Raw genomic sequence first — 25,624 nt, forward strand, 5'->3', positions numbered from 1 at the left:
GATGCCCCTTTTCACTCATATAACCTAGACGCATGTGCTACATGTCAATAGTTGAATCTTCCGCTGCGTTCAACCCACCCGCACACACTGACACTTGCCTTGTAAAGAGTGCAACACTTCTTTCCTCTAGTAGCAATCAATGAACCCTTGATGAGCTTCCAGCACTCACCAGCAAACTGACTTTCATAGCCATCATCATCCAACCTTCCCGTCGACATCAAGTTGAGGCAAAGGTTTGGGATATGCCTCATATCCCTGAGAACTAATGTGCAACCCACATCGGTCTTCACACAAATATCACCGACCCCTATAATTTTCGATATGCCAGAATTTTTCATCTTCACGGTCTCATAGTCACTTAACTTGTGGCTTATGAAGAAGTCATTACGTGGAGTCGCATAAAAAGAAGCTCCTGAGTCAATCACCTAGTCAATATCCTGACTCGTAGCCGTGAGACAAACATCAAGATCTACTGAAAGAATAATTACAACGTCGCCATCTGAAGCGACCGCAATAGAATCTGATTCATCTTCCTTCTCCTTTCCTTTTCTTTTCTTCTTGTTGTTATTCTTACGACATTCATGCTTATAATGGCTCTTCTTGCCACAATTCCAGCATTCAACTCCTTCCTAGTACTCGACTTGCCTCTTGATTTATCTTAGGCCTTCCCGCTCTTTCTGTTCTTTCCTCTCCCCCGTTCATGTGTCACAAGGGCCTCTTATTGAGTAAACTCCTGAGACTTCCTCTTTATCTCCTCATTGAAGAGACAGCTAGTAACCTGTTCCATAGATACCTTTCCATCTAGCGCAAAGTTACTTAGAGATACCACCAATGTCTCCCAACTATCAGGCAATGAGCTAAGTAATAACAAAACCTGTAATTCATCATCTGAGACCATCTTCATAACGGAGAGCTGGTTCACTATATTGCTGACTTCATTCATGTGCTCAGCTACAGAACTACCATCTTTAAACTTGAGATTCACAAGTCATCATATCAAGAAAATCTTATTACCAGCTGTCTTCCTCTCATACAGCCCTTATAATTTTAGCCATAGGCTAGCGACTAAGGTCTCCGTAAACATATGGTGGAATAAGGAATCGTCTAACCATTGTCTAATAAACCCCACCACCTGCCAGTCCAATTTCTTCCAATCATCATCTTTCATATCCTTTGACTTTGCTGATATGCCTTGAATTGGAGAATACAAGTCTTTGCAATAAAAGTCCTCCATCTTAGCCTTCCATATGGTCCACTTATAACCATTGAGACTAGTCATCCTTGATAAGCCACCTTCCATAATTCAAAATCAATCCCACTCCGTTCATTGAACTTGGCTCTGATACCACTTAGTTGGGGGCCTTACACAAAACCTTAGGATCTAGCCTCCCAAATCAAACCAGAATTATGAGAAATAAAGCAATGAAATAAATTAAAGCATAAACCACACCACATAAGAGATTTTTACATGGAAAACTCTTAAAGAGGTAAAAACCATGAGACCTCGTCCAGATCAACAATCCACTATAAAGTAAAACGTTACAACCTTCTTCACTGATGCAAGAATGGTTAAACAGTAAGAGAATAAAAGAAAACGGAGAGATCTCACCTATCACGACGACGTAGAAGCGCTGAGTTATCGAGTGCACAGTAAATCACCTCTACAAGCATAACCTCCCTTCCACAAGCTTCCTCTCTCTTTCTCTCTCTCTCTCTCACACCTTTGATAGCCCTAAACCCTTTAGCAAACCCTTACAAAGCTTTAGAAAACCTTCTTGCATTCTTTAGAAAGGCCCTAGGCACTCCTATTTATAGTTTAGGAAACTCCCTTTCGCACCCCTTGCGAAAGGGCCTCAGATTTTCGCAGTCCGCGTAAGATCCGAACTCAAATTTACGTAACCTCGACTGGTCGAGCAGAGTCCTCAATTGGTCAAGACTGTTCACTCGACTGGTCGAGCTAGGCCCTCGACTGGTCGAGCATTGTTCACTGAGCTCGCTAAACTTTGAGTCGAGTGACCCTCGACTAGTCGAGCACTGTTCACTCGACTAGTCTAGCAGTGCTCTCGACTGGTCGAGCAGTGCAGTGATTCCACTGTTTGTGGCATCTGAACCGCACCACATCTCCTCTGACCTAAGGAGGAAAACCCCATCAAGAGCTTCTTCGTCATCTTTCTCACGAGAAGACTGCGAGAAAACACTATCGACAATGGTATTCTTCCACATCGAAGAGCCATTCCGCGGCAAACTTCCCACTCTATAAAGGGCCGTATTGTCCATTGAAATTCCCAACAAAAACCCACCAAACTAAGAATTGCTAATGCGCAGAGCCTCAACTACTGATTTCTAGAGCTCGAAAAACACAGAAAGAGAGACGGGTTTTTTTTTTTCTCGAACAAAACCAGCAAAAACCCAGAAATATTCTTCAAGCCTGAGTATAGGAAACTTGAATTTACAATGTATAGAGCTTGAAAAACACAGAATGAAATATAAGTTTTTCCTCTAAAAAAAAAACCCACCAAAACTCAAAAAGGATTTCCAAATCTCAATGCAAGAGAGATGAAATGCAAATAACTATGGATTGGAAAAGAAGATGGTTTTTTTTCTTTTTTTTTTTCCAATAACAGGGCTTTTTGAAAGGAGGATATGAGAAGGGTGATAGGTTTGAAGGAGGGAGAAGGGATAGTATTTAAATTCGTTGAGGGTGGCTTTTGCTTTGATTTTGTTGATTTTAATAGACAGGATCAAAATTGACCGAGAGAAGACGGTATTCGCGCGGGTAGAATGGATAGGAGGCTCCCTTCTCTCATGTCGTCCTACCACATAATAGATCTGAAGGGTTCATTAGGTTAGACCATCATTAAAATTCCATGGGCTGAAAATCAGGTGGACCCACCTTATCCACTGGCCTAAATGCTTGTCTCAAATCATCAAATCCTCCTAACCACATATTTGTATCATACGTGTGGGGTCCGTCTGGTGTCCCATGGACCGGACTAAACGGAAAACATGACATTTGTACGGTGGGTCCCACATGATGAATCCATCGGATCTCATACACACGAACACATTAGCACGTGTACAAAGAGACAGCCTCTCCTCATGCCACACGCACGAGTCTAGTTGGACAGTTTCAATTAAAGGACTGCAACCCTGGTTAGTTGGGATGGAGTTTCGGTGGATACGGTCTAGTGGATTTGGGAGGGGGTTGGAGGGGAACACGAGGGGATTTCAAACCCTAAATTTGGGAGGGGCTTTTGAGAGAGATTCGAGGGGATTTCAAATAGAAGCATGTTTAGGAGCATCAATTTGGAACCCTCTATATTTGAAATCCCATGTTGTCTGGATTGGGAATTAACTTTAGGGCCTGTTTGGCCGGATCGATCCCACGGTATTAGGAGGGATGGGATCGAGACATCCCGGGATATGCATGACGAGCCAAACAGACTCGGTGAACTTGTCCCGGGATATAAGTAATCCCATGGATCTTAAAACAATCCACTGACATCACCATCATTACCTTAAAATTGATCCCATTCCTTGGTTGGAAGGATTGGAAGATAAAATCCCGTGATATGCCGGGTGTGCCAAACAGACCCAGTGAACTTGTCCCAGGATATAACTATCCCATGGATCTTTTTCCAATCCATTAACACCACCATAATTACCTTAAAACCCATCCCATCCCTCCTAATCCAATTGGATTCGCTCGGCCAAACAAGCCCTTAGCCGGGCGGATTAAGAGGGATTAGGAGAGATGGGATGGTAAAATCCCGGGATATGCCAAATGAGCCAAACAGACCCGATGAACTTGTCCTGGGATATAGCAAAGCCATGGGTCTTAAACCAATCCAATGACATCACCATCATTACCTTAAAATTGATCCCATCCCTCTTAATCTCGTTCAATCGTGCCTGGGGCGTGTTTGGTTGGACGGATTGGAAGGGATTGGAAGGTAAAATCCTGGGATATGCCGGGCATGCCAAACAGACTCGGTGAACTTGTCCCAGGATATAGAGAACCCATGGATATTAAACCAATCCACTGACACCACCATCATTACCTTAAAATCCATCCCATCTCTTCTAATCCCATGGGATCCCTATTCGTCCGTCCAAACAGGCCCTTAGTCCAAAAGTAGCTATGTATGGTATATTTACTGGGTTTGAATTTAATTATTAACTTTAATATCTCTAATTAGTGAACCTACGCAATGTTTGACACAATAGTTGTAATAAGCCCGCTAAAATATATGCTTTGCCCGAAAATGATGTGCAACAAGCACGAGGAGGTGTTTGGAGCATGAGATTAGATGGGTTTAGGTGGGACGGAATTACCAAAATGTAATAATTAAACTGTGTCAGGGATTGTAGTCTAATCCCATGGCTTGGAGGCCATCCCACTTCCTGTTTGGGAAACTAATTGGCTACTCATCTTGCCACTACCGGTCGGTGCTCTGTGGGCCCCACCATGATGTATGTGTTTCATCCATGCCGTCCACCCATTCTTCCATGTAATTTAATGGTATGAGCCTAAAAATGAGTTTGATCCAAATCTCAATGGACCGCACAGTTGGCCCTAGGAGGTTTTTAATGGTGTAATTCAATTAGTACTATTTTCCCATGGTGTGGTCCGCCTGAGATTTATATCCACCTCATTTTTAAGATCAGGCCCTAAAATTATATTTCAAAATGGATGGACGGCATGGTTAAAACACATACATCATGGTGGGGTCCACATAGCACCGTCCACTAGCCACACAAAACCCAAAGTAAGATTGAAGAAACCCTTGCCCCAGTGCTGATTCCAAGAAGGGGCTTCACAACTCATAACTTATGTGAGTCCCAAACAAGACATTGCAATGATCAATGATATCTTAAACCCACTCCCACCTAATCCCATTTAAACTCATGCGCCAAACGCCCCCTAAGATAATGTCCGAGTGACTAACCAACAATTTTTAACCATTGATTTACATGAAAAATGTTTGGATGGCATTGATCATCATATTAAAGTTATTATAGTGATGCAATTGATAATCTAATTATTTTGGGATACCATTAGTGGGTCATGTGCCCAATAGAATAATATCCTAGTGACACACGTGTTACACATGCTGCTCTTGAAAGGATTTTAGATGTAACTTGAGAGGATTTGAAATCCTCTAGAACTCAATTATTCTAAGGGATCGTTTGGCACTATGGATTCGAGGGGATTTGAGGAAGGTTTTAAATCTCCTGGTTGTTTGGCAACATAAAGTAACTGGGGGTTTCAAATCCCCTCTTCGAGGGGGTTTGAAATCCACGGTGAGAGATTGGATTACACCTAAAATCATTTAAATAATTGCAGGTGTAACATGTGTGTCACATACTGTCATTCTATTAGGCACATGGCCCACTAATGATGATCAGCACCATCCAAACATTGTCCATGTAAATTAATGATTAAAAATCGTTGGTTAGTCACTCAGACATGATCTTGTACTTGTGGCTCATCTGAGACTTGGAATTTCATCATTTTCGAGCAAACCATATATTTGGGATTATCACAACCATTGTGTCAAAAATTACATATCTCACTAATTAGAGATATTAAAGTTGATTTAGTAATTAAATTCAAACCTCTATAAATATACCATGCATAGCTACTTTTGGATTAAAGTTGCCTCACACTTCAAGGTGCCAAACACTGGGAGGATTTCAAATCCTGGGGGTAGTTCTGAATCCAGGGGTTCCAAATCCATGCGCCAAACAACTGGAAATTTAAAATTTCCTCAAATCCCCCCAAATCCATAGTGTTAAACAACTCCTTATTTGTTTGGTACTATAGTAATGGCGGTTTCAAATCCCCTCAAAGAGGAGTTTGAAATCGAAGGTGAAACCTTGGATTACATGTACAATCCTTCCAGAAGTTGCCAGTTACATGCGTAACATGTGTCACTGGGCTATGAATTTATTGTGATATATATCCCAAAATAATTAGATTATCAATTGTATCACTATAATTACTTTAATACGATGATCTATGTTGTCCAAACATTGTCCATGTAGATCAATGGTTAAAAATCATTGGTTAGTCACTTGGATGTAATCTTATGCTTGTAGCATCCGAGACTTAGAATTTCTTCATTTTCAGAAAAAAATAAAATTCAATGGACTTGTTATAATCATTCTGTCAAACATTACTGTTCACTCCCCAAGTATAGGGTTGTGATGTAGTAATAACTCAGTGAGACCGAGGTCGAATCCCAAGGGACTGATACCCGTATGTTACCTGAAACTAGGTAGAGGTAGGACTAGCCTAAGATGAAATCTAAATCCAACGTAAATTGATGAATAATGGTGAGAGATTAATCTAAACTTAAGGAATTCAGAGGAAGGGAAACTGGGGATTCAGAGGATCCACCTGTAGAGATCAGGGAGATCTTATGCCATTACCATGAAAATTAAACTAAACTTCTTTTAATATAGTTTTAAAGAGATGAAAGGTATATGAAATAGAATGGATTCCATCATCAAACCATGCCCAGGAGGCAAAGCAAACATCAGAATTAAACTAGTTACCAACCACTCAACAATGCATGAAGGTTAGGAAGGATACCGTCATCCAACCATGCCCATGAGACAATGGTGAACAACAGGGCTTCCTGACGTCATAAACATCAAAAGGAAGGAGAAATACTCAAAGCCATCGCAGATCTATTGTAATTTCAGTCATAACAAACCATTAAAAAAACTGGAAGTATTCCTTTTAATTGAACTAAAATCAACATCAGTCAGTCTAGCATAAATCAAAGGCATAGAGTCAGTCTCATCACGCCACAAGCTTCCCTTCTTAGCCCCAGCTAAGAGGTATAGCCCGCCATGATGCGGCTAACCCTTAAACAAAAACAAAGATAAAAAGAAAAGAAACAAAACAAAATTACTCTCCTTCTCACGTCCAAGCCAAGCACCCAAGCCGCCCGTCTTCCTTCTTTTTCCTTTTTTTCCTCCCCTCCACAACTAGCCGTCCCTCTCCTTTATACATCCAGGGCCGGTGGAGGGCTGGAGTCCGCAGACGAGTCGGCTGCGGAAGCTCTCTTTACGCACAGCAGTCCGCCAAACTGGAAAGTCGGTGGCGTGAATAAACCTTACGCAGTCAAATTCGGAGCCTCCCAACTCCCATTTTCCTTGCATTCTGCCCGTAAAATCAACGTCCCTTGGGACGTTGTTGACTGAGCTACATGATGGACGGATCAGATCTTCTATCCGATTATTGACATGATCGTGCAATGGCCAAAAAAGGAACGCCCAGTGTCCGGCGCTAAAACAGGGATTGCGGATGGCACTTGCGCTGTTTCGATGGTGGGGCCTACTTCGTTGTTATTTTGTAAATCCAAGATGTCCATTAAATGTAGGACGAAATCTCGGTGCAGAAAGAGAGGATTTTTACTTCCGATATTGCGGCCCACTGACTCTGTTCTTCAGCCGTCCGACCGGCATTTGGATGGTTGGAAATCGTCTTCTCCATGCCTTCTGGAATTCTGCCACCTAGGCGATGGTTACAGGCCCCTTTGAAGTCCACTGGATGGTCCAGATCGGACTGATCAATGCAGAGGGTGGCCCACAACATTCGACCGCAGGCTCTGTTGCGTGACAGAGCCTGCGCGACTCGTGCTGTGAGGTTGGTGAGGTCCAAAATCCGTGTCAGACGAGAAATCCACCACGTCCATTGCATTCTCCTCGGAAAACCGTTCGGGACAGGCTGATTTGTCTCGAATTTGATGCGACCCATGGTACCAGATCTTCTAGTCGTCCGTCTTGCATCTGATCATGAGTTACATGTGTGTGCGTGCATGGGAACAGAAGAAGACATTGGACAGGGTCTTGGCCACCCTGTGGAGAAAATAGATGGTTCAGATCGTCTGTTTGGGCGATGGATGTGGCCCACTGTGATTCGTTGGTGAGACAACGTGCGAACACTATCTCTAAGGATCGGGTATATCCGTTCTTTGACTGGTTCTCGATCCAGTGCACGTCCCATGCACATGCAATGGACGCGCTCAGATCCCCATGTGGGGTCCTTCGTGATGTTCACAAGAAATCCGCTTCGTCCATTCGATTTGACACCCAGTTTAGCGGGCTGAGACAAAAATTGAAGTATATCCAGCTATCAAGTGGGCCCCAAATTGGAGTTTAATGGGCGGATCTATCCGTTGGCCCACTTTCTGAGATCTTCAATGGCTGAAATTTAATATGTACGGTTAAGTTATGATCCCCATCACATGTATGAAGTTTCGAGCTGAATAGATGGTGGAAACCCTGTGATCTTGACATTTGGATACTTTTCAGGCCCATTTAGGATGAGTGGCTGGAATTCTCCGATCTCTGGCGCGTAAAACCTCAATATTGTTCCCGTCCAATGCCTTGGTGATGTCTGAGTATTAAATTCCTGCTTTTAGTATCATTTTTCGGTCCATGCTCATAAATACACTCTGCATTATAAACACGATTAAATCGGGCCATTAAACGGTATCATGCTTGTAAATCCATGCAATAACTGGGTCTGATATGCAATATTTGACCCACAACATAACCCCCAACCAGCATTTTGCTAGTCTCGAGCAAAATATGCGAAAATTACTTTCAGAAATAAAAGACAATTCCTGTAAACCCGAGTGACTTGTGAACAAATAGTCGAGATGTGAGAATTCTAAGATTCATGAATGTTGGGTATAATTCTCTCCTAGACTCAAGCACATGATGACTTCATAATTAAGTTCAAATATTAATCCATTAATTAGACAATTCTAAACATTGAGTTCCATGAGTATATAGTGTAATCTCGGCTTAACACTATTAAAATTCACTTTTCTATTTCAGGATATCATTGGTAACCACAAAAGAATTCATGATAACCAACACCTAAACCGAAACTTGATTCATTCTTCCAGCTTTTGATGATTTTCACACTATGTCAACTTTTTTTTTTTTTTTTTAAAGTAAAGCCAAGGAGGGAAAACGAATCCTCACCTATAGGGAGCAGACCCATGGTGAAGACTAGTCACCCAACTTTCCCCAAATGTCAACCATGGAGAATCGAATCTACACATATAGGGAGCAAACGTATGGTAAAGACCAGTCGCCCAATCCTTTCAATATCTCAAGTTGGTTCTTTTCATGTTTAATGATCACCAAGTTATCCCTTCAATGTCGAACTGAAATCTTAATGTGTAAGCGAGATGCATTTTGTGAAATCATGACTCAATCAAGGTTTACAACTTTTAATTCCGGATTAACGATTCAAACTTAATTTTGAAATCTAAAAGATACTGAATCCAAGAGTCATAAATTATCAACATCACTTATCTTGAAATTCAAAAGGAATTCATTAAAAAAAAATTAAAAATTTTCACAATTTTTGCTCAAGACCAAGGAAACACTGATTAGTAAACCTAATCTCCCACCCCCAACCTAAAATCTACATTGTCTTCAATGTAAAAGAAATAAGCATACAATGCACATGGGACAACGAAAATATAAGAGTGATGGAAAGATAGTACCTGGGCGAAAAAATCAAGAAGCTTAATTTCCAAAAGATCGCAACATGGGCGTCGGTCAGCACGAGAGAGAAGGCAACACAAAAATAACAAAAATAAAATCCTACCTATACCACTTTCGTAGGTACTCTCGATTGCATTTAGCGTATGCAACAAGCCTTTAAACCCCTAGGTTGCCCCTAGTGGACGAGTTGTAGTCTCGTGAGGGTTTGCAGTAATGTTACCCACAAATATTGAACTAACTAATGATAAAAATGAAATGAAATGAAGCGCTGAGTTGCCTCCCAGGAGCGCTAAGTATACCGTCTTCAGCCAGACAAATAAAGCAACTACCCTAGTCCTATGAAAGCGATAAAACTACCTATACTTCCATCAGACTAGGAGATCAATCCTGGTAAACAGGAGCAGTTAGGGGCATGGACATGTCTTCTGAATCAAATTTCTCGACAAATGGTTTCAATCGATGTCCATTGACTTTAAACTCCTAGCCGTTGTCGAGATCTCTTATTTCCACGGCCCCATCAAGAAAAACAGTAACAACAATGTAAGGGTCGATCCAACGAGATCGAAGCTTACCCGGAAAGAGATGTAATCGAGAATTGTACAAAAGGACCTTCTGACCAGGTGTGAATGATTTTCGCAAAATGTGTTGGTCATGAAATACTTTCATCTTATCCTTGTAAATTCTCGAATTATCGTACGCATCATTCCGGATTTCCTTAAGTTCATTCAATTGAAGTTTGCGTAGCGAGCCAGCGTTGTCCAGATTGAAATTAAGATTTTTGATCGCCCAGTACGCTTTATGTTCCAGCTCTACAAGCAAGTGACAAGCTTTCCCATAGACAAGTCTAAAGGGAGACATTTCAATAGGGGTTTTAAAGGCAGTACGGTATGCCCATAAGGCATCGGTCAAACGGATTGACCAATTCTTACGATCGGGGTTAACCGTTTTCTCCAGGATATGTTTGATCTCCCTATTGGAAATCTCAGCTTGTCCACTTATCTGTGGATGGTATGGGGTGCTCACCTTATGAGAGATACCGTATTTCTTCATTAAGCTCTCGAATGGTCTATTACAAAAGTGTGAGCCCCCATCACTAATGATGGCTCGAGGCGTCCCGAACCGCAAAAGGATGTTCTCTTTTAAGAATTTAATGACCGTGCGATGGTCATTATTTCGGCACGGAATTGCTTCGACCCATTTAGTGACATAATCTACGGCGAGCAAAATATATAAATTTCCAAATGATTGGGGGAATGGTCCCATGAAATCAATGCCCTAGCAGTCAAATGCTTCTATGATAAGAATGAGATTCAAAGGCATCATATTTTGACGGGACAATGCTCCCAATTTCTGACAACGCTCACAAGCCTTGTAAAACTCATGAGTGTCCCTGAACATAGTGGGCCAATAAAAGCCACACTGTAAAATCTTGGTCGTGGTCTTTTTAGCAGAAAAGTGACCACCATAGGCCTATGAGTGACAGAAGGAGATGACAATCTGATGCTCATCGTTTGGCACACATCTCCTTAGGATCTGGTCTAGGCCATATTTAAACAAATATGGATCGTCCCAGAAAAAGTTGCGCACCTTGGTGAAAAATTTCTTCTTATCTTGCGCAGTCCAATGTGTCGGTATGGAACCTGTGGCAAGATAATTAGCAATATCAGCGAACCAAGGTGAATGGGAGACTCTGAACAGTTGTTCATCAGGGAACATATCATTGATATGAGTCGCCTCAAGGGAATCAGAGGTATTAAGGCGAGACAGATGATCGGCCACTACGTTCTCTACTCCCTTTTTATCTTTAATTTTCAAATCAAATTCTTGAAGTAGAAGGATCCATCGTATCAGGCAGGGCTTAGAATCATTCTTAGAAAGAAGATACTTAAGTGTCGCATGATCTGTGTAGATAATGATTTTGGATCCAATCAAGTAAGACCTAAATTTATCCAAAGCAAACACTACGGCTAGGAGTTCCTTTTCAGTAGTCGAGTAGTTCACTTGGGTAGAATTTAAAGTTCTACTTACGTAATGAATGACGTAGGGCCTCTTATATTTTCTCTGGCCTAAAACCGCCCTAAGAGCATAATCAGAAGCATCGCACATAAGCTCAAAAGGAAGGTTCCAATCGGGTGGTTGCATGATGGGTGCAGTGGTTAACATGCCCTTAAGCTTGGTGAAAGCTTCCTGGCATTGCTCAGTCTACTCGTATGGTGCATCCTTTTGCAAAAGGTTACATAAGGGACGAGAGAGGAGACTAAAGTCCTTTATGACTCGTCTATAAAATCTTGTGTCCTAAGAAGGATTGCACATTTCTGATGTTCTTGGGCGGAGGTAGGTTAGAGATAAGATTGATTTTTGCCTTATCTACCTCGATTTCTTTGGACGAGATAATATGTCCAAGGACAATTCCCTTATGAACCATGAAATGACACTTCTCCCAATTAAGTACCAAGTTCTTTTCTTCACATCTTTTCAACACACATTTAAGACTTTCCAAGCACTTACTGAAAGATGGACCGTAAACAGAGAAATCGTCCATGAAGACCTCCAGATATTGCCCCACCATATCAGAAAAGATACTCAGCATACATCGCTGAAAGGTGGCAAGGGCATTACATAGTCCGAATGGCATCCTTCGGTAGGTAAAGGTGCCGTAGGGGCATATAAATGTGGTCTTTTTCTGGTCTTCAGGGGCTATCTCTATCTGGTTGTAGCCCGAATACCCGTCAAGGAAACAGTAATAGGAATGACCAGTTAACCTTTCCAGGATCTGATCAATGAATGGTAAAGGAAAGTGGTCTTTTCTCGTGACGGTATTCAACTTCCTGTAGTCAATGCACATTCTCCAACTAGTAGTGACTCTAGTTGGCACGAGTTCATTATTAACATTGGCTACGATGGTGATTCTGGACTTCTTAGGGACCACTTGAGTTGGACTCACCCATTGACTATCAGATATAGGGTATATGATACCCACGTCCAATAGTTTAAGAACCTCGGCCTTAACCACTTCCTTCATGTTTAAATTTAGTCTACGTTGTGGTTGTCGAGCGGTTTTTACATTATCCTCAAGATATATGCAGTGAGTACAAATCAAGGGATCGATTCCCTTGAGGTCTGCTATCGTCCACCCAGGGCTCCTTTATGCTCAATGAGAGTAGATATGAGCATACTCTCCTGTTCTTTCTCCAGGTGGGCAGAGATCACCACCGGGTATGTCTCATCTTGACCTAAATAGGCATATTTCAAATCAGAGGGTAAAGGTTTTAAGTCAAGCTTCGGCGGCTTGAGGTTAGATGGTAGAGGCACTACATCGGTTTGTGGCAATTCTTCAAATTGTGGCCTCCACCGGTTAACTTCAAGTACCGGTGCAATATCAAGCAAGGTGCACGTCTCCCTAATCATGTCATCATCAAAATCATGGGAGTGGGCCAGGCATGTCTCTAGATGGTCGGAGAATAAGGTCAGAGGTGTCGTATCTTCCACGAAAGAGTCAATCATGTTAATGTCGTGGAAATCATCATCATCCTCTGAGTTGCTGCCGTTATTGAAAAAGATGTTTGACTCCAATGTCAAATTTCCAAAAGACATAGTCATGACACCATTCCTGCAATTGATAATTGTATTTGACATGGCAAGGAATGGGCGACCAAGAATGACGGGAATCTGAGTGCTCATGTTATTGATGGGTTCGGTGTCCAGGATGATAAAATCTACAGGGTAATAAAATCTATCGACCTGGACTAACACATCCTCAATTATCCCTCTTGGTACACGAACAGAGCGATCAGCAAGTTGTAATGTGGTCAGGGTGGGTTTTATCTCACCCAAATCTAACTGTTTATATACAGAATAGGGAATCAGATTTATGCTCGCTCCTAAGTCAAGAAGTGCCTGATCAATTCGATGGTTCCCGATTACATAAGATATGGTTGGGCTACCGGGATCCTTGAATTTCTGCGGCACGTCTTGCTTCAGGATGGCACTCACTTTCTCAGTCAAGAAGATTTTCTTTTGAATAATTTGCCGTCTTTTAATCATGCATAAGTCTTTCAGAAATTTGGCATATGAAGGAATCTGTTTCACGACATCAAGTAGAGGAATATTAACTTTCACTTGTTTCAACACCTCCAGAATATCCTGAGAATTAGAAAGACGTTTTGGTGCAACCAACTGTTAGGGGAACGGAGCAACTGGCTTCTCTAGAAGTTCCGGTTCTAATTTTTGTGGGGCATCACTAGATCCATCATTATTGTCCTCTTCTGGTTCTTGAGGTTTTTCGGGCCTAACCGAAAGAGTTTTATCAATGATCTTTCCACTCCTAAGAGTGGTGATGGATTTAGCGTGCCCCATCTGATTTGAAGAGCTGGGATCACTAATCTCGTACTGCGGTTTAGGGTTGGGGAGAGGTTGTGCAGGAAGCATCCCCTTTTCTATAACCGTCATACAAGAATCTATCTTTTGCATAAAATCTATAATTTCCCGCATTGCCTGAGCCAGCTCTTGTATGGAATTTTGAACCGGTTCTTCTTGAGGTTTCACTTTATTTGGATTTTGATTGAAGAAACCTTGAGGGGTAGCCGTTTATCCATTCCTCCAACTAAAGTTTAAATGATTTTTCCAACCAAGATTGTATGTATTGGAGTTAGGTCCAGTAAAAGGTCTTTGATAGTTGTTTGCGGCATTGGCTTGGTCATTCAACACTCCTCGAAAGGCAGGTATTGTAGGACAGTTTTCAGTTGTATGAATGTTGCAATCGCAAATGCCACAAACAATTTCATTAACCTTATCCTTCTTTCCTTCCATGGCCTCAACTTTCCTTATGAGCGTAGTCACCTTACACTTGAGATCATCCTCTTCTTTCAAGAGATATAATCCACCTTTCTCCTTTAATTGAGTCGGTCTAGACGTGGTGTTTGATTTTGGGTAATAGTCCTAAGATTGTGTTTTTTCAGCCAGACTGTCGAGGCAGTCCCATACCTCGTCGACATCTTTATTAATGAACTCTCCATTACACATTGTCTCGACCATTTGGTACATGGAAGATGTCAGTCCATCATAGAAAAAATTTGTAATGCGCCACATTTCAAATCCGTGTTGTGGGTATGAACTGATCAAATCTTTGAACCTTTCCCAGCATTGGAAGAATGTTTCATCTTCCTTTTGGGCAAAGTTCATGATTGCTTTTCTAAGGGTAATCGTTTTATGATGTGGGAAGAATTTTTTTATGAATTCCCTCTGCATGTCGTTCCATGTACCAATGGATCTAGGACGCAGTGAATGTAACCACATCTTAGCTTTCTCTTTTAAGGAAAAAGGAAAGAGTTTCAGCCTGATTGTATCCTCAGATACATTAGGAAAATATAATGTAGCTATAATCTCATCGAACTCTTTCAAATGTAAATATGGGCTTTCTGATTCAAGTCCATGGAATTTGGGAAGGAGTTGGATAACTCCTGGCTTGATGTCCATTTGTCCTGTGTTTTCAGGGAAAATCATGCATGATGGCGTACTCACTCCCGCCGGTTGTAGATAATCTCGTAAAGTACGAGGCGGGGGTGCCTGATGCACCTCATTCTCATCTTGGGTATCCTCCACCCTGGGTAGAAGTAGAGGAGGTTGGTCTTCAGCCATAACGTCAATTAACTCAGGGGATTTTGAGTGGTGTCTAGTCCTGCGATGGATACTTAACCCCTCAACCAATCCTCCTTCAGTCAAGAGACATCGAGTGTTATCACGGGCCCACTTGGGCATGAAACACTCGTAGCCCTCAATCAAATTCGAAACCTAATCCTAAGAAAGGAAAAGAAAATCTAGAAAGAAAGAGAGAGTTGGAAAGAAATTACCAAATTGAAGTCCCTAAGTTAAAAACCTGCAAAATAAAACAAAATAAGTTAGATTCTAAAAAGAGAAGAAAAATCTTTTAAAAGAAAGATAGCAGTAAACTGATTTCTAAAAGAAGAAAGTCCTAAACTAGAAAGTAAATTACTAAAAGAGAATTGAAAAATAGAAAGTAGAGAGAAAGAACTCACCGAATTAGAAATTTCTATCTTAAAGGCCTACAGAATAGGAGAGTTAGTTTCTAAACAAAAATTCTATAAGTAGAAAATTAGGAAACAAAATTAGATTCTAAAAGAGTTAAAATTAGAAAGTTACTAAAAATAAAAATAGAAAGTTAATTTTTAAAAAGGGAAATAACTAACCTAGTTTCTAAAAACAAAAGAGGAAAGTTTCTAAAAATAAACTATTTCCTATAGATAGGCGGATATTAGAATTAGAAAATTTCTAAAATTTAAACCCTAATTTTAAGAGTAGAAAAAGTAGAGAAATTAGGAAGGAATTACCAATTTAGAAACTCATGTCAGGGTCCTACAAAATCAGGAAAATAGGTTAGTTTCTAAAAACAAAATAATAGTTCCTAAAAATAAAATAAAATAAAAACATTTAACCTAAAGTTAGTAAAATCCTAATCCTAACCTAATTCTAAAACTGATTAATTTCAGAAAACATAACCGTCAATCCCCGGCAACGGCGCCAAAAACTTGTTCACTCCCCAAGTATAGGGTTGTGATGTAGTAATAACTCGGTGAGACCGAGGTTGAATCCCAAGGGACTGATACTCGTATGTTACCTGAAACTAGGTAGAAATAGGACTAGCCTAAGATGAAATCTAAATCCAACGTAAATTGATGAATAATGGTGAGAGATTAATCTAAACTTAAGGAATTCAGAGGAAGGGAAATTGGGGATTCAGAGGATCCACTTGTAGAGATTAGGGAGATCTTATGCCATTACCATGAAAATTAAACTGAACTTCTTTTAATATAGTTTTAAAGAGATGAAAGGTATATGCAATAGAATGGATTCCATCATCAAACCATGCCCAGGAGGCAAAGCAAACAACAGAATTAAACTAGTTACCAACCACTCAACAATGCATGAAGGTTAGGAAGGATACCGTCATCCAACCATGCCCATGAGACGATGGTGAAAAACAGGGCTTCCTGACGTCATAAACATCAAAAGGAGGGAGAAATACTCAAAGCCATCGCAGATCTATTGTAATTTCAGTCACAACAAACCATTAAAAAAACTGAAAGTATTCCTTTTAATTGAACTAAAATCAACATTAGTCAGTCTAGCATAAATCAAAGGCATAGAGTCAATCCCATCACACCACAAGCTTCCCCTCTTAGCCCCAGCTAAGAGGTTTAGCCCACCATGATGCGGCTAACCCTTAAACAAAAACAAAGATAAAAAGAAAAGAAACAAAACAAAATTACTCTCCTTCTCACGTCCAAGCCAAGCACCCAAGCCGCCCGTCTTCCTTCTTTTTCCTTTTTTTCCTCCCCTCCACAACTGGCCGTCCCTCTCCTTTATACATCCAGGGCCGGTGGAGGGCTGGAGTCCGCAGACGAGTCGGCTGCGGAAGCTCTCTTTACGCATAGCAGTCCGCCAAACTGGAAAGTCGGTGGCGTGAATAAACCTTACGCAGTCAAATTCGGAGCCTCCCAACTCCCATTTTCCTTGCATTCTGCCCGTAAAATCAACGTCCCTTGGGACGTTGTTGACTGAGCTACATGATGGACGGATCAGATCTTCTATCCGATTATTGTCATGATCGTGCAATGGCCAAAAAAGGAACGCCCAGTGTCCGGCGCTAAAACAGGGATTGCGGATGGCACTTGCGCTGTTTCGATGGTGGGGCCCACTTCGTTGTTATTTTGTAAATCCAAGATGTCCATTAAATGCAGGATGAAATCTCGGTGCAGAAAGAGAGGATTTTTACTTCCGATATTGCGGCCCACTGACTCTGTTCTTCAGCCGTCCGATCGGCGTTTGGACGGTTGGAAATCGTCTTCTCCATGCCTTCTGGAATTCTGCCACCTAGGCGATGGTTACAGGCCCCTTTGAAGTCCACTGGATGGTCCAGATCGGACTGATCAATGCAGAGGGTGGCCCACAACATTCGACCGCAGGCTCTGTTGCGTGACAGAGCCTGCGCGACTCGTGCTGTGACATTGGTGAGGTCCAAAATCCGTGTCAGACGAGAAATCCACCACGTCCATTGCGTTCTCCTCGGAAAACCATTCGGGACAGGCTGATTTGTCTCAAATTTGATGCGGTCCATGGTACCAGATCTTCTAGTCGTCCGTTTTGCATCTGATCATGAGTTACATGTGTGTGCATGCATGGGAACAGAAGAAGACATTGGACAGGGTCTTGGCCACCCTATGGAGAAAATAAATGGTTCAGATCATCCGTTTGGGCGATGGATGTGGCCCACTGTGATTCGTCGGTGAGACAGCGTGCGAACGCTATCTCTAAGGATCGGGTATACCCGTTCTTTGACTGGTTCTCGATCCAGTGCACGTCCCATGCACATGCAATGGACGCGCTCAGATCCCCATATGGGGTCCTTCGTGATGTTCGCGAGAAATCCGCTTCGTCCATTCTATTTGACACCCAGTTTAGCGGGCTGAGACAAAAATTGAAGTATATCCAGCTATCAGGTGGGCCCCAAATTGGAGTTTAATGGGCGGATCTATCCGTTGGCCCACTTTCTGAGATCTTCAATGGCTGAAATTTAATATGTACGGTTAATTTATGATCCCCATCACATGTATGAAGTTTCGAGCTGAATAGATGGTGGAAACCCTGTGATCTTGACATTTGGATACTTTTCAGGCCCATTTAGGATGAGTGGCTGGAATTCTCCGATCTCTGGCGCGTAAAACCTCAATATTGTTCCCGTCCAATGCCTTGGTGATGTCTGAGTATTAAATTCCTGCTTTTAGTATTATTTTTCGATCCATGCTCGTAAATACACTCTGCATTACAAACACGATTAAATCAGGCCATTAAACGGTATCATGCTTGTAAATCCATGCAATAACTGGGTCTGATATGCAATATTTGACCCACAACAATTACATACTTACACTAATTAGAGATATTAAAATTAATTTAGCAAAATTAAATTCAAACCCCTACAAATATATTATGCATGGCTATTTTTGGATTACAGAAGATTCTTAGTTAAGGGTGCCAAACACAACCGGAGGATTTCAAATCTAATGGGTTTCAAATCCAGGGGTTCTAAATCCACGTTCCCAAACATGCACTTATGTCCACAACTTACATCAGTTTGGCTAGATCATTTCAGGAATGATCCCAAAACTTCCAAGGACCACACCACATGAAACAATGATGATTGAATGATCACTGTCTAAAACTTTTACAAGCTACAAAAGTTTTGGAAAAGTTAATATTTGTGTGGCCCCTTCATTTAGGTCCTTGTGACCTTATAAACAAGTTGGATGGCAAATAAACATTCCAGAGACACTTTCTCTAAAAACTTAAGCCATTAGAAAATGGCATATCAATGTATATAGGCCCATGAGATTTGTCAAAAGATGGCATATCAATCTATATATGCCAACTGAATTCAAATATAAGACTTTCCACTTTGATACCATGGCATATCAATTAACAAAATTTGTATCCATTTCAATTTTTAGATCATTACTAAATTGAGCTATCAAAAAGAATGGATGCGGTGAATATAAGGAACATACAACACCATGGCATCACATTGACGAAAACAAGGTCTAGTTAGCTAGTTGGGATTGAAATGGTCAGCTATACACATACATCAAGCGAACCCAACAGAGTCCTTAGACATTAGCAAAGAGATGTTAGGATCACATGCTCAACCTTCCTGCAACATGTGCTTAGGGTAGGGAATTAAATAGGGGAAGCAGATTACATGAGACCCCGGATCCATCTAGGTGGGTGAGACCCCAGATTATAGGGCTCAGAGTGATGTATTTGCCTTAAATCTTGTGTCCAAATGTTTTGGAAGTTTATTTTAGGGTATAATCTTAAAAACTCAAAATCTTCGGTGGACCACACCACAAAAATAGTCGTGATTGAATCCCCACCATTAAAAACTTAATGGATTCCACCACAACGTTTATTTTCCATTTAACCTGTTGATAAGGTCACAACACCTAGATGAAGAGACCACGCAAATATTATCTTGATCCAAAGCTTTTGTGGCCCACAAGAAGTTTTTAATGGTCAATAACCATTGTTTCATGTATTATGATTCATTTGGGATTTGCTTCATTTTTTTTTTTTTCACGCCTTAAAATGAGCTTTCAATATGGATGGATGGAGTGGATGTGGTCACATACATCATAAAGAGCCCACAGTCAGGAGTCCCACCCACCTCGGTGGATCCCAAGTCTCACCTGATCTACTCCCATTAAATACTAGAATTCGGATCCTCTACTTGAAAAAATCTTGCTTTCCTGCATCATGATTGGTCCACGTCATCACTGGCATTGTCAGCACCACTGCATTAAATACAGTGTAATGATATGGTCTAATTAGATTGCAACAAGTGAGATTTTCCTGCTTGTGGCAAGCAAAGGATCCAAATTCTAAATACTAACTCTCCTAGCCTACTATGTTGAAGTACAAATCAGTTACATCTCCAACATAGGTAGGTGTAGCCACCCCTAGGGAGCAATGGGATGGATGGAAATCATAAGTTCATATGTGAGGTTAGTATTATGTACATCTTTCATCAAACCTCTTAATTAAGTATAACTCACCAAATTAAATATAAAAAAATTCCTAATTCAAAACTAAAGCAGCCCACGCCACCTAAACTTTTGAGTTTTATTGGCAATTTTACATTATTCCCATTGATGTGTCCAAGCTGAGTTTTTTATTAGGATGATCTTTGGTATGTTTTATACTTCTCACCTGATGCACAAGGGGATGTTTTACATATATGTGGCTAAAGAGATTTCCAAAGATACAATGCATGTGGGCTTAGATAGGATCAGGTGAGATGGAATCGCACTTGGTCTTGTGCAAATTGCATCAAGGGGTGTTTGGAGCATGGGATTAGATGGGTTTAAGTGGGATGGAATTACCAAAATATAATGATTACAGTATGTCAGGGATTGTCGTCTAATCCCATGGCTCCGAGGCCATCCCACTTCATGTTTGGGAAACGAATTGGCTACTCATCTTGCCACTACCGGTCGGTGCTCTGTGGGCCCCACCATGATGTATGTGTTTCATCCATGCCGTCCACCCATTCTTCCATGTCATTTTACGGTATGAGCCCAAAAATGAGTTTGATCCAAATCTCAAGTGGACCGCACAGTTGGCCCTAGGAGGTTTTTAATGGTGTAATTCAATCACTACTCTTTTCCCATGGTGTGGTCCACTTGAGATTTATATCTACCTCATTTTTGGGATCAAGCCCTAAAATTATATTTCAAAATGGATGGACGGCATGGATAAAACACATACATCATGGTGGGGTCCACATAGCACCGACTAATATCCATACGAAATCCAAAGTAAGATTGTAAAAACCCTTGCCCCGGCGCTTATTCTAAGAAGGGGCTTGACAACCCATACCTTATATAAGTCTCAAACAGGACATTGTAACCATCTATGAGATCTTAAAACCCACTCTCACCTAATCCCATTTAAACCCATGCGCCAAACGCCCCCTCGGGAGTTTGGGGAGTACAAGAAAAGTTGAGATTAGATGGGATGGAATTACATTTGGTCTTGTGCAAGAATTTTTTATGGATCTTAAAAGTCACTACACATGTGGGCCTTACATTGATACATGTGTTTTATGCATGTAGTCTATTCATATACATCTTTTACACGTGACATTCTACTTATATACATGTATTACTGCCATCCAGTCTGACTTTAGTTTGTTGTTGATAACAATTCTATGGTCCACCCAGTGGAATTTTGCTTAATCCATTATTTTTGTTGGAACAAGAATTTTACCCCAAACATGGAATTGGACTCCTCAAATACCATCATATTTCCAAACATGCAATCCTTGTGCAATGTTATTCCCATTTAATGCCGTTCAATCCCATTTAACCATACGGACTAAGGAATGCGTCCTGCCTGACCGTCTCCAGCTAGGAACAGACAACAGCTTTGAGTGGCTACCATAATGTATGGGTCTTATCCACACCATCCATCTATTTTTTTTCCTATCATTTTAGGAGATAAACCCAAACATAAGGCAGATCAGGCTCAAGTGGACCACACCGCATGAAGCCATGGTGATAATGAATCTCACCGTTGAAACTTTTCTATGGCCCACCGTGATGTTTATTTGCCATCCAACCTAGTCATAAAGTTATATATACCTGGATGAAGAGCAAACACTAATATCAGCTCCATTCAAATCTTCTGTGGCCCTCCACAGAAGTTTTCAACGATAAGAATTTAATCCCCGTCGTGTAGTTCACTTGAGCCTTTGATCTGCCTCATTTTTAGGTTTATACCTTAAAATGATTTAAAAAAATAAAAATGGATGGACGGTGTGGATAAGACCATACATCATGGTGGCTACTCAAAGCCGCTGCCCGTTCTGGGCTGGAGACGGTCGGGGATAGGACACAATCCGCGTCCCTTCGTATTTTATTACTGCGTGAAACAGGTGTTGTAGGTCATTCCCATGCAATGGAAGAAATTTCCGAGATACGGTAATGGCTGCCAAAAATCACGCGCGTGTTTCAGTTCACATGACATACGTTCGAATTTCTTCTAGAAGCAAGTTCAAAAGTCAATCACAGGAAAAGTCCTCGTCATCACTTGAGATGGATTAAAGCTGTCCTCCCGCGTGTGTAATAATACATCCGAACTGTTCATCCGGTCTAGCCCTCAGCTGATGTATACTTGGTCAAAATACATTCCCGTCCGCCTGTCAAGTGGTGCATACCCATATGATGAAAATGGAAGGCTAGTGAGCTCCAACGGTCTTATTGGTGCGCGTGTGCATGGAAACTCCTCTTTCAGGTTTACAAAGGATCGGTTTTGAACCTTCCTCAGGGACTCTGTCTCGCTGGATGTGGTGGTACACGGTTTGGTTAGTCATGCTGGTCGGTGCTTTGTGGGCCCTATCATGATTATGTGTTTTATCAATGTCATTCATTTATTTTTTCAGATCATTTCAGGCTTGTTCCCAACAATGAGGCAGATGTAAATCTCAGGTGGACCACGCCATAGAAAAACAATATTGATTTGAACGTCCACCATTAAAAACCTCCTAAGCTCATTATAATGTTTATTTGATGTCTAACCTGTCGATTAGGTCATACTGGCCCGAATGAAGGGAATAAACAAATATCAACTTGATCCATGACTTTTATGGCCTCAAGAAGTTCTCAATGGTCGGTGTTCAGTCAATACTTTTTCTTGTGGCATGGTCCACTTAAGATTTGAATCTACCTCCTTTTTAAGCTTATACAATAAAATGATCTGAAAAAATGGATGAACCGAGTGTATGAAGCACATACATGATGTTGAGGCCCATAAAGCACCGACCACTGGCTATTGGCGTCCTATGCAATGGGTTTGCCGTCTCGGAAGAAATGGACGCGGCACGGTTGAACCTATGGATCTCACTCTTAATGTATGTGCCTTACATCCATGCGGTACATCTTTTTTGACAACTCATTGCAGGGCATTATCCAAAAAAATAAAATAAAATTAAGTAGATTCAAATCTCGTTTGGACCACAACAAAGGAAATCGGGGTGAACGACAATTAAAAACTTCATGTGGGCTTGGAAAGTTTTGGATCGAACTGATATTTGTGTGGTCCCTTCATCCAAGTACTTGTGACCTTATTAACACATTAAATAACAAAATAAACATTCCAATGGCTCCTAAGAAGTTTTTCAATCATAGGTATTCAATAACCACAATTTCCTATGGTGTGGTCCACCTAAGATTTGAATATACTTCATTTTTTTGAATCATGCCCTAAAATGAGCTGTCCAAGCGAATATACAGCGTAGCACATACATCATTGTAGGTCCCATGGTTAGGGATCCACCAAATATGTGTTAGAAGAGACCAACCCTACGATTGGTAACCACTATTAACATGGAAATTCAATGAATATAACACCATTATGGACCAACTTGGATATATTTGTAATGAACTGAAGTGTTGCATGCCACCATAATTGTAATGTAAACCATTCACCTAACGTAGGTAGTGTTGGGGTGCCTTGCACAAAACCTTAGGATTTAACCTCCCGAAACAAACCAGAATTATGGATAATAAAGCAATGAAATAAATCAAAACATAAACCACACACCACACAAGAGATTTTTACGTGGAAAACTCTCAAAGAGGTGAAAACTACGGGACCTCATCTAGATCAACAATCCACTATGAAGTAGAACGTTACAACCTTCTTCACTCACGCAAGAGTGGATAAACAATAAGAGAAACAAAGAAAAACAGAGAGGTCTAACCAATTACGAGGACATAGAGGCGTTGAGATATAGATTGCACAGTAGATAACCTCCACGAGCATAACTTCCCTTCTATAAGCTTCCTCTCTCTCTTTTTCTTTCTTTCTCTCAACTTTGATAGCCCTAAACCCTTTAGCAAATCCCTTGTAAAGCTTTAGGAAACCCTCTTGTCATGCCTAGAAAGCCCTAGGAACTCCCATTTAAAGTTTTAGGAAACTCCTTTCCGCATCCCAGTTGTAAAAGGACTTGCGACACGAAATCCATGTAAAATCGTGGAACGAATCTGCGTAACCACAACTGGTCATGCGCCACCCACGACCGGTCGAGCGCCACCTACGACCGGTCGTGAAACACCCATGACCAGTCGAGCACCCCGGAGAAAATAAGTCTGAACTTGCTGGACTTTGAGTCACATCACGACTCGAACCTACGACTGGTCGAGCACCAGCCCATGACCGGTTGTGGGTGGTGCACGACCAGTCGTGGTTACGCAGATTCATTCCCTGATTTTGCGCGGATTTCATGTCGCAAGTCCTTTCGCAACTGGGATGCAGAAAGGAGTTACCTAAAACTTTAAATAGAAGTTCCTAGGGCTTTCTAAGTATAACAAGAGTGTTTCCTAAAGCTTTACAAGGGATTTGCTAAAGGGTTTAGGGTTATCAAAGTTGAGAGAAAAAAAGAGAGAGAGATGAAGCTTATAGAAGGGGGGTTGCTCGTGGAGGTTATCTACTGTACAATCTATATCTCAGCGCCTCTATGTCCTCGTAATTGGTTAGATCTTTCCGTTTCTCTTTATTTCTCTTATTGTTTATCCACTCCTGCGTGAGTGAAGAAGGTTGTAACGTTCTACTTCATAGTGGATTGTTAATCTAGACAAGATCCTGTAGTTTTTACCTCTTTGAGGGTTTTCCATGTAAAAATCTCTTGTGTGGTGTGTGGTTTATGCTTTGATTTATTTTATTACTTTATTATCCATAATTCTGGTTTGTTTCGGGAGGCTAGATCCTAAGGTTTTGTGCAAGGCATCCCAACAAAGTGGTATCAGAGCCAAGTTCATTGAACGGGTATGATTGATTTTTTTGAATTATGGAAGGTGGCTCATCAAGGATGATCAGCCTCAATGGTTCTTATTGGATCATATGGAAGGTTAAGATGAAGGACTTGCTTTATTGCAAGGACCTATATTCTCCAATTTTAGGTATATCAGCAAAATCCAAGGATATGTCTGATGATGATTGAAAGAAGATGAACCGAAAGGCGGTAGGGTTTATTAGACAATGGTTGGATGATTCTGTGTTCAACCATGTGTCTACGGAAACCTTAGCCGCTAGCCTATGGCTGAAATTAGAAAGGCTGTATGAGAAGAAGACAACCGGTAATAAAAATTTTCTGATAAGGCGACTTGTAAATCTCAAGTTTAAGGATGGTGGTTCTGTGGCCGAGCACATGAATGAGGTCAACAATATAATGAACCAACTCTCCTCTATGAAGATGGTTCTGGATGATGAATTGCAGGCTTTACTTTTACTTAGTTCATTGCCTGACAGTTGGGAGATATTGGTGGTGTCTCTAAGTAACTCCGCGCCAGACGGAATGATATCCATGAAACAGGTAACTAGCTGTCTCTTCAATGAAGAGACAAGGAGGAAGTCTCAAAGGTCTACTTAGCAAGAGGCCCTTGTGACATAGGAACAAGGAAGAGGAAAAAATAGGAGGGGTGGGAAGGCCCGAGATAAATCAAGGGGCAAGTTA

The 25,624-nt window shown here is 41.2% G+C and overlaps 1 non-coding gene across 1 annotated transcript; it reads left to right on the top strand.

The window, feature by feature from the left end:
- Window positions 1-14,632: 14,632 nt before the first annotated feature.
- On the top strand, window positions 14,633-14,739 carry LOC131222585 (small nucleolar RNA R71). Its single transcript, XR_009160116.1, has one exon. It is a non-coding gene; the product is annotated as a small nucleolar RNA R71 (small nucleolar RNA).
- Window positions 14,740-25,624: the final 10,885 nt, after the last annotated feature.

The sequence above is a fragment of the Magnolia sinica genome, chromosome 1, assembly GCF_029962835.1.
Source record: "Magnolia sinica isolate HGM2019 chromosome 1, MsV1, whole genome shotgun sequence".
Classification (NCBI taxonomy): Eukaryota; Viridiplantae; Streptophyta; class Magnoliopsida; order Magnoliales; family Magnoliaceae; genus Magnolia; species Magnolia sinica.